The sequence below is a fragment of the Schistocerca americana genome, chromosome 4 (genome assembly GCF_021461395.2).
Source record: "Schistocerca americana isolate TAMUIC-IGC-003095 chromosome 4, iqSchAmer2.1, whole genome shotgun sequence".
NCBI lineage: Eukaryota > Metazoa > Arthropoda > Insecta > Orthoptera > Acrididae > Schistocerca > Schistocerca americana.
Genome location: NC_060122.1, coordinates 386,836,375 through 386,847,221, shown reverse-complemented (window position 1 = coordinate 386,847,221; position 10,847 = coordinate 386,836,375). Strand labels below are relative to the sequence as shown.

General features: G+C 39.3%; 1 long non-coding RNA gene across 1 annotated transcript; it reads right to left on the bottom strand.

The window, feature by feature from the left end:
• Window positions 1-669: 669 nt before the first annotated feature.
• LOC124612935 lies at window positions 670-6,713 on the bottom strand. The gene is made up of 3 exons (XR_006979584.1): window positions 6,667-6,713; window positions 6,455-6,582; window positions 670-853 (listed from the first exon to the last, which is right to left on the bottom strand). It is a non-coding gene; the product is annotated as an uncharacterized LOC124612935 (long non-coding RNA).
• Window positions 6,714-10,847: the final 4,134 nt, after the last annotated feature.

The following is a 10,847-nucleotide window of genomic DNA, read 5'->3' as shown; positions in this document are numbered from 1 at the left end:
CCTGAGCCCTATGTCCGTACCTTCATCCATCCTACACCCACACACTCTTCCCCAAGGTCCCTCACCACTCAACTCTTGCAGATTGTTAGTGCTATGCAGAACTCACCCTGTCTGTGCCTGGAACAGGCTCACCAATGCCACATTTATCCACCACACACCTGCTACCTCTCCCTCCCAGCTATCAGCCTTTCGCCCCTCACCCTCTCCACCTGACACATGTTTCAGGTTCATCACAGTTGAGTTACAGTGATAACATTTTAAACAGTGCACTGGTCAATTCAGTAGTGTCTGAAAGGGACCAATCTTAATTTAATTAACAAACATTAGGATAAGTCTTTGATACCTATACTTGACAGTATTATAATATTTGATTTATATTCTTACAATTAGCAAAGGAAACAAAGTTTGTTGAATGGCTATAATTACAGAAAATATTGCAATATATAAATATCCAAAACCAATGCACTGTAAAGCAATTTAAGTAAGAATAACATTCATTTTAGTTTGATAACAACCACTGTAAGTATAAGGAACATGAAGGTCACTGAATCAATACAGGAACACAAATTGCAGATTTTCTTATTAAAAAAAAAAATTAACTTTCTAAAGATTTATAGTCCATCAGGAAGCTTAGAAGGCAGAGTGTCCAGATTACATTTCATTTCATGTCAAACTTGCTGGATTGAGTTGTTATTGAAATATGAAGTTCAGGTTTTGATAGTGTATATAGAACAACAGTGATCTAAATTAAATTGTGACAAAATAAACAGTCTTGATCACAAAAACAGATGATGTACTATTAATGGTGTCTGGTTCCAACCTAGATAGATCTTCTTCAGACCATACAACATATCTGAAAAGTTAAGATAAATTTTCTTAGAGACAGATTGGAAAATTTTCAATACATAAGCAGTATACTTAAAAGCCAATAAAAATAACAATAAAGTAGAAAAGTACTCATTCCCTTTAGTGATCCACAGACACACTGAGTGGGGCCATACTGTCTGCTGGAAGGTTCATTCATCAACAACAGATTAGTGTAAAAGCACTAAGACTTATAAAGGCGAAGTCCCACCTGTCATATAGTGCATGATCGTTGGAGGCACGAGTGAGAAGGAAATTCAATGGTTATATATGTAAACACATTGAAAAATAGGTGAGTAGTTTAAAAAATTGAAATATATATGTAAGTATGTTCAAATAAATCAGTATTAATTGTCTGACACACTCAATACTTGTAACAGAATAAGAGAAGAATAGAAAGGATAACCAATAATACTTGGGTACTGTATAGGCAAATGCCTCCTATGGACAATACATGAAAATAGTAGACTGTAAAACCATTGTCAAATACTTTAGGAAATTAGATATTAATGCAAAGATGTATTCAAATGGCACAACCAGTTTCTATGAAGACAAGCAGCCTCGAGTCCGCTGATGAAATGCATCCATGGTTGGGTAGACATCCATTGAAAGATGTACCAACAAAGGATGGCACCGGTCCCCATGGAGATGAGTGGCCTAGAGTCCACCAATGAAACACATCTGTGGCAGGGCAGATGCCCATAGAAAGATGTTCTGACAGGGGAAACATCAGTCATCTCAGGATTTAAAAGATAAACAACTCTACTGTCTATTTGACAACTTGTTATAAAAAATTACTCCATTTGGTTCTTTTAGTATTTAAAAAAATCCTGATGTTATCGTCATGTAGCATTTGATGTCTGCATATAACCACACCCTGTGACACGCACATTATGTGTATGCCCACCACATGACCCACACCAGTTCATAGCATAGTGTGGGCATTATCGTTGTGAGTGGAGCAGTGCAAACGGGATGATGTTACTCACATTGGAGGAGTGGGTGTTCATTGTGCAAAAGTTGTGTGAGAACAAAGTCATGGAAATGGTGTGGTCAGTTGTTTGCTGAGAAGTTTAATGGTGTCGAAGTCCCAGGGAAGAATGCATGCTATGCGTAGTGAAGAAATGATATCAGATACAATCCGATATCATTTCAAAATGAGCTCACGCATCAGCAAATGTCCCTGTAGTTCATGAGAAAATGCTTCAGAGTCCTATTGAATCAACCCAATGCCTGTCGCAAGGGACCGGCATGTCATGTTCATCATGCAGACAAATACTAACCTAGACCTGCTCTTTGAGCCACTTTTATGTACCCCACCCTGTACAACTGACAGTCAATAAACTATTAATTTTTTTCTGATCAGTTACTGGTTAATTATTTTATAAAACGGCATCAGCTTATAGCGGGCTATATGGTACGTTTTACTAGAATTGTACTTATGTTACCATCTTAAGTCAATAATCTGAAAGGACTTACCAAACAAAAGCGCTTGCATGTTGATAGACACACAAACAAACACAAATATACAAACAAAATTCAAGTTTTCGCAGCCAACGGTTGCTTCATCAGGAAAGAGGGAAGGAGAGGGAAAGACGAAAGGATGTGGGTTTTAAGGGAGAGGGTAAGGAGTCATTCCAATCCTGGGAGTGGAAAGACATACCTTAGGGGGGAAAAAGGACAGGTATATACTAGCACACACACACATATCCATCCGCACATACACAGACACAAGGAGACATTTGTAAAGGCAAAGAGTTTGGGCAGAGATGTCAGTCGAGGCGGAAGAACAGAGGCAAAGATGTTGTTGAATGACAGATGAGGTATGAGCGGCGGCAACTTGAAATTAGCAGAGGTTGAGGCCTGGTGGGTAACGAGAAGAGAGGATATACTGAAGGGCAGGTTAATAATCTGTGATACCTTTCATCTCCATAATGACTAATGGCATCTCATGGTGCCATGTCATTGAGTAAACCATTACCTAGCTGCAGACGGTATGTTTATTATTGAGTTTGAGGCCAGTTATTTCTAAGGGCACAATTACGACATTGGCTCATTGTGATGATTTTGTCTTTATGGTGTATGAAGGTGTCCTCTATGGGCACATTTTCAGATGGATGCCTTCCCTGCTGCAGATATGTTACATCAGTGGACTCTTGGCTGCTTCTCTCCATTGTGGCGGATCTGCTGTCAGTATATCTTTGAATGGATATTAGCCCTACCATGGAAATATTTCATCAGTGGACTCTAGGCACTCATCTTCATGGTGACTGGTGGTGTCATTTGAATACATCTTTGCACTGCCGTCTAGTTCACTACAATCTCTAACAAAGACTTTACTGTCTATTATTTCCACTCATTCCCCTAGGTGACAATTCCCTTTGCAGTAGTTGATTTCTATTGATTATCCTTTTCATTCTCCAGTTATTTTATTACATATGTTTAGTCAGTCTGACAATTAGTAATGATGTACTTCAACACACTTATGAACATTTTTTGATTTTTTTAAACTACTCATTTATATTTTTCAATGTATTTACATACATTCCCATTTTATTTTCTTCTTGTTGGTGCTTGCTGTATAGTGGACAGAGCTTTGCCTTTAACTCACAGCACTGTTGTGCTTTTCAGTAGTTGACAATTTGGCCTTGTGGCAAACAGATTGGCTTGACTCAGTCTCCCTGTAGATTACTGGAGGGTATAAATATTTTAGTATTTTATTGTAATTTGTATTGTCTTTTCTGTATACTGTTTATGTGTTTAAAAGTTCCCAATCTCCTTCCAAGAAAACTTACATTAAATTTTCAGAAATGTCATGGTCTGAAGATCTGTGTCAACTGAAACAGGTCCCCATTAATAAAACACCTTTTGTTTTTTGTGATCAAGACTGATTATTTCTTCATTGCAATTAATAATTTCAAAACACACACAGCTTACAATATTGTTAATAACAGATTTTTGTTTGGATTTTTACGTTTTTAATTTAATACTTAAAAAGACAGAAAGACATGTTTTGACAAAAACACTTTAAAACATATATTGGGCAAGTATGTTTCAAAACATTCAAATTGCCTTTACTATTAAATGCAAAAATTTAATTCCATAAATAATGGATTTTTTTCTTGAAAATACATAACATCTGATCCATTTCATCATAATTATTGTTTTCCACTGTTTGCATAAGTAGGATCGACTGTAATCAACCCTGTGGTATCAGGAGTAAGTCAGCTATTTTGGACACTGAGACACAAATATGTAGTTGGTGTTTTGCTCTAATGCTGACCAGACATGTTTGTAATGTGCCTTTCTATGTCAAGTATTATGCAGTTGTGGCTGCCATTGTGAAACGTTTTGTTTCTATGAGTCTACCAGCAGAAAAAATGGAAGTCATTAACTGAATAATACATTGATCATTTTATTTGAAGTTTCACAAGAACCTATTATACAATACATTGACAAAAGAGAATTGGATCATGGAGCTATCAACAATGCATTTCACCACTAAATATAATCCAAAGACAAAGATAATAACTCCAATAAATGAAAGGACAATGTACCTATATCCCGTAACACACAAAGAAGTACAAATGGCTGTCAGCAAACTAAAGAGTAAAATGACCCACAGATTTCATGGTATCCCCGACAAAATTATTAAATATAGCATGGATAATGTTGTCTCCCAACTTGTGGAGATAATTAATGACACCTTCTAAACTGGTGTGTTTCAAAGTACACTTAAGCAGTCAACAGAAATACCAGTTTATAAAAGTGGTGACAAGTTTGACATTAAAAGTTTCAGACCACTATCATTATTGTCTGTATTTTGGAAAATAATTGAAAAAATAATGCACAACAGATTGCTAGACTTCCTAACCAAAATAAATTTCTTGTAAATGGACAGAATGGTTTCAGAAAAGGCAAATCTACACAAACGGTTGTCTTAAATTTCCCAAAACTTGTTTACAAAGCTGTTGAGAACAAGGAACTGGTTTGTGTGTTGTTTTTGGACCTTTCTAAACTGTTTCATCTTATAAATCATAATCTACTGCTGTTAAAACTTTATAACTATGGTGTCTGTGGTATTTCCTATGAGTGGTGATAGTCATATTTAACTGATAGGAAACAAGTAGTACAAATTTCTCAGGATGGAAATGTGTACCATTCTGAATATAAGAGAGTTAATTATGGGGTGCCCAGGGCTTGGTACTGGGACCATTGTTATTCTTGATTTTTATTAATGACTTACCACAACAGTTTTCAGCAGCTGATACCATATTATTTGCTGATGATACCAGCTTCACTACTGAAGTGAATAATGGTTATGACATGCAGCAAAAAATTGACAAAACAGCAGAAATGGTAGAAAAATGGTTTAAATATAACTGTCTAGTTGTCAATTAGAAGAAAATTGTATGGATGAATTTCAGCCACATTAAGAACAAAAATACTACCAATGTAAAATTCACATTATCAAATAGCCAAATTCACCAAAAGAATCACGTAACATTTTTGAGATTATGGGTGGATGAGTATCTAAGATGGGAAAAACATGTAGAAATGCTTATACAAAAAATTAAGCAAGTACTGTTATATATAAAGAGTGCTTAAGGATTGCTGCAATACCAAAGCAGTGTTAAGTGCTTATTACGCATACATGTGTAGTCTATTCAAGTACGGTATAGCGTTCTGGGGAAATACCTCTTTTGCAAAGCCATCTTTTAAGCTCCAAAGGAAAGCTGTAAAGTTAATAAGTGATGTTGCTTACAGAGCACCATGTAAGGAATTAAAAATCATGACCTTACCATCTACATTTATAACTGAAAGCATCTTCTTCATTAAAAACCATCAAGTTTCACTTTGAACAGTGAGATCCACAATTATCAAACAAGGAACAGAGATGACTATCATAGAGATGTGAACAGAAAATCAATATATCGGGACAGTGCTGTTTACAAACCAAAAGTTCTGTACAGTGCATTACCAAATAGCATTTAAAATATACCAAACATAAATACATTCAAAAAAGAACTAAGAACCTACTAATAAACAACAGCTTCTACAGTATTAATGAATATGTCGAATTTTGCTCAAAGCTGTAGGTCCACTTCATAAGTCTCTAAACAAAAATTCGTAATTATCAACCATTCCTACATACAATCGAACTTCTTTTGTCCATGCATGCATCTAATTATGCACATAGATTTTGTGCCATATGTTACTATGTCTAGTTAACTAAACTACTGGTATTAAATAGCTTTTGTAAAATCAACCATGGGGTTTTGCTAGCTTTTATTCTATCTGTATGTATGTACGTATATAATTTTATAATCAAATTAAGCAGAACAGTGTTACACGTGTTGATAAACAATGATAAGATTTTGTACATGATGTAAATATGTGATATTTTATACTGTTCTGTGTCTTGACAAGTCCAATATGAGGAATGTGATAATATGGGCATTAAACAAATAAATAAAATAAATTGCATATGATACATACTCGATGAAAGCTAAGTACATTCTTCATTGGAATCACTCACTTTTCTCAGATTTGGAGGTCATTGTCCTAATATAGGCCTAATGCAACTTACCAGATTCAAACTGAAAACTTTGTTATCTTGTTCCTGTGAAATTGTATGGGCAGAGGTCATTGTTGGCAACCAGAATAAAATAATAATTGGATCCTTTTACTGACCTCGCAATTCAGATGATACAATTGCTGAAAAGTTCAAAGAAAACTTGAGTTTGATTTCAAACACATACCCGACTCTCACAATTATAGTTGGTGGTGACTTTAATTTACCCTCGATATGTTGACAAAAATGCATGTTTATTTCCGGTGGTACACATAAAACATCATCCGATATTGTTCTAAATGCACGATCTGAAAATTATTTCAAGCATTTAGTTCATGAGCCCATGCGAATAGAAAACGGTTGTGAAAATACACTTGACCTCTTAGCATCAAATATTCCTGAGTCAATAACGAGCAGTCATACTGAATATTGTAACCCCAAATCATCCAAAAGTAAACGAAAAATATTCCTATTAAAAAAAGCAGATAAAAATTCACTTAACGTCTTCCTGAGAGACAATCTCCAATCCTTGCAAAGTAATATAAGTGTAGATCAGATGTTGCATGAATTCAAAGAAATAGTATCAGCAGCAATTGAGAGATTTGTACCAAATAAATTAACAAACGACGGAGCTGATCCTCCTTTGTACACAAAATGGGTCAGAACACTGTTGCAGAAACAACGAAAAAAACACCGGCAAATTGAAACAGAAGCAAAATCTCTAAGATTGGTGATCTTCTACAGAAGCTCGAGATTTGGCGCTGACTTGAATGCGAGATGCTTATAATAGATTCGACAACGAAAGTTTGTCTCGAAACCTGGCAGAAAATCCCTGCGAGGTACGATAGCAGCAAGACACAATCAATCAATACCGTCTCTCTGCGTTAGCAATGGCGAGATACCATCGAAGACAGTACTGCCAAAGCAGAGTTACTAAATACAGCCTTCCGAAATGCTTTCACAAAAGAAGACGAAGTAAATTGTCCAGAATTCGAATCAAGAACAACTGCCAACGTGAGTAACGTAGAAGTTGATATCGTTGGAGTATTGAAGCAACGTAAATCACTTAATAAAAGCAAGTCTTCTGGTCCAGACTGTATGCCAGTTAGCTTCCTTTCAGATTACGCTGATGCAATAGCTCCATACTTACAAATCATATACAACTGGTCGCTCTACGAAAAATCCGTACCCAAGGACCGGAGAGTTGCACAGGTCACACCAATATTCATGGAAAGTAGTAGGAGTAATTCTCTAAATTACAAACATACCATTAACGTCGATATGCAGCAGGATTTTGGAACATATATTGTGTTCAAAAATTATGAATTGCCTCGAAGAAAACAGTCTATTGACACACAGTCAACACGGATTTAGAAAACTTCGTTCTTGTGAAACACAATCAGCTCTTTCCTTGCATGAAGTGTTGAGTGCTGTTGACAAGGGATTTCAAATTGGTTCCGTATTTCTCGATTTCCGGAAGGCTTTTGTCACTATACCACACAAGTGGCTTGTAGTGAAATTACGTGCTTATGGAATATCATCTCATTTATGTGACTGGATTTGTGATTTCCTGTCAGAGAGGTCACAGTTCATAGTAATTGACGGAAAGTCTTCGATTTCTGTTAGGTCACTCAGAAAATGTAACATATCTACTAAGGAAACTGCCTACACTATATTTCTCCGTTCTCTTTTAGAATTGTGGGAGTGACAAGTCGGTAATCGACAGGACACTGAAGATTCTCTTTGTGAGCGAGGTTCTTTGGAGGAAACATCCAGTGTTCGTTTCCCACTTTAACGTTTGTATCTATTGTGTTTGTGCGGTACAGTAAAAGTGGTCATTCACAGTATAAAATCCACACAAGTGTTTTCCTTTATGTAGTGAAATTACTCCTACCATAAGTGGTGACCCCGTAACTAAGCAGTGTGACAGGAGACAAGTTTCTTTAGATATTTTCCGCAACTTTTCGTATCGACATGTTGTCTGCACAGAACCTCTTCCGCGACATCAATGGCGTCATCCAGAATATCAAGAAGGAGCTCGACACGATGCAGCAAAATCCTCAGTTCACAGTGCCACAGATGCCTACATCTCAAACTGGGTTTCGTCCACGACGTTACGTTTCCAACCACGCCGCGTGTGCTGGTGGGTCCCACGCCGCCGCCACAGGATATTGCCTCGCACAACCAGCCCGCAGGACACGCTGATATCAGACCAAATGTGCTCGCGTTTTCATCACACGCCTCAGTACCGCTCCCACGAGTTTCAAACTTTACGTTTGCCGGTTATCGTGGCCCACCTGCATCACGGTTACAAATTCGGCCCCCACCTTTCATTCCTGAACGTCCGGAAATTTGGTTCGGTATTATGGAGAACATTTTCGTGCAGCAACAAATAGTCGACGGTTTTGAACAGTTCACGCTAGTGATATGCAACCTGGACCAACATATGTCGTCAGTGGTATCGAATATAATTATGCAACCCCCACCACAACAAGCCTACGCCACTCTAAGATGGCTTTAATTTCGCCTTGTACAAAACCTGTGGGCCAGCGGATAACACACGAGAAACGCGGTGACAGGTCGCCTTCAGACTTTTACTGGCATTTACGTGCTATGGTGGACCCTTCCGTGTTCTCAGACACATTACTTGTGCACATATGGCAACAGCAGTTACCTCCGCAGATGTGCTTAACCTTAGTTGCTTACGAGGGCTGGCCATTAAGCGAGTTGCTGCAAGTGGCCAATAGAGCACACTGCCTGCTTGACTCGAGTGCCACAGTGGCCCCCGCCGCAACCACCTTGGCCAACGAGTGCTGGACGTGACCGACGATTTTCAATCTCTCCACGCTGCCACTGATCAGCTGACCGCCCAGCTGCAGCGGCTAGAGCCATATGACATTGTGGTGGCTGACACACACACACACACGTCGTTGCCAGCCGACTCGCCTGCCGCGTCATGCAAACAACGGCACCGGTTACTGCAGGTTCCACCACCGTTTCGGCACGCAAGCTATGAAGTGTAAGGAGCTGTGCTTGCACCCAAATGTACCCCATGCCATGCTTTAGGTGCAGTCGACCGTGACAACAAGCAGCTGCGCCTAAACTCATAGACGCATGGAAGGAGAACACCCCCATTTCAGCACCAGCCTACGTTATGCGGATTGACTTCTCCCACAGCTGTAAGGTATGCAGCTTCACAAAGACTTTTCGTTCCTGATCGCTCTACAGGATGGATATTCTTGGTTGACACCGGCTCAGATGTCAGCACTCTGCCTGTAACTTTCTTCCCTGCGGACAAATGCACTGCAGAGACCACTTTGAAAGCAGTCAACGATTCAGTCACCCACAGATATGGACAGAAAACACTGGCAGTGGACATTGGTCTACCAGAAAAATGCAACTGGACCTTCATTATGGCCGATATCGACCAACCTATACTAGGTGCCGATTTCCAGGCAAAATATGCATTGTCCGTGGATTTACGCAAGGCTCAACTCGTCCATTCTGCCAATGGATGGGTTATTCCAGGAATAGAAGGACATCTGACCTCTCACGCATGCCAAAGGGTATTGCACCCACCTGGGAGGACACCCTAGCAATGAAGGAATCTGACCTGCAGATGGCTCAAATGACACCAAAACAGTTGACGACACAACAATAGGCTCCTGCTGTTTCAACTGCGAAGGCAACACCCAAACCACAACATGGTACAAGAAAGAGCAGGGCGAAGCATGAGACAGTGCACCATATCCGTACAACTACAAGCCCTCCAGTCTCCTCACATGCTCGCAGGCTTGCACCTGATCGCTTGCGGGAAACCAAGGCCATTTTCAACGAGATGCTACATGAAGGAACTATACTGCCATCCAACAGTCCATGGTCCTCTCCTCTGCACCTCGCCCATAAAAAGAATGGGTCATGGCGCCCGTGTGGTGATTATCAAGCTTTGAATGCCCGAACTGCTCCAGACAGATACCCTGTACCACATATACAGGATTTCACCCATTCACTGGCCGGGGCAACCATATTCAGTGTTTTGGATTGCCGTAAGGCTTATAATCAGATACCAATGGCAGAGCAGGACATACCAAAGACTGCAGTGACAACCCCATTCGAGCTGTTTCAATTTTTGGTGATGCCATTTGGGCTGGGAAATGCTGCCCAAACATGGCAACGGTTTCTAGACAGTGTGCTAAGAGGGCTGCCATGTTGTTTCGCCTATTTAGACGAGATTCTGGTGTTTTCAGGGAATGTTTCTGACCATCAGAAACACGTAAGCGAGGTGCAAGGCAGGCTTAGTGCTCATGGAATAACACTTGACAAGGACAAGTGCGTGTTTGGGGAACCCGTGGTAACGTTCCTGTGTTATAAAGTGTCAGCTCAGGGCATTTTACCACTGCCAGAGAAG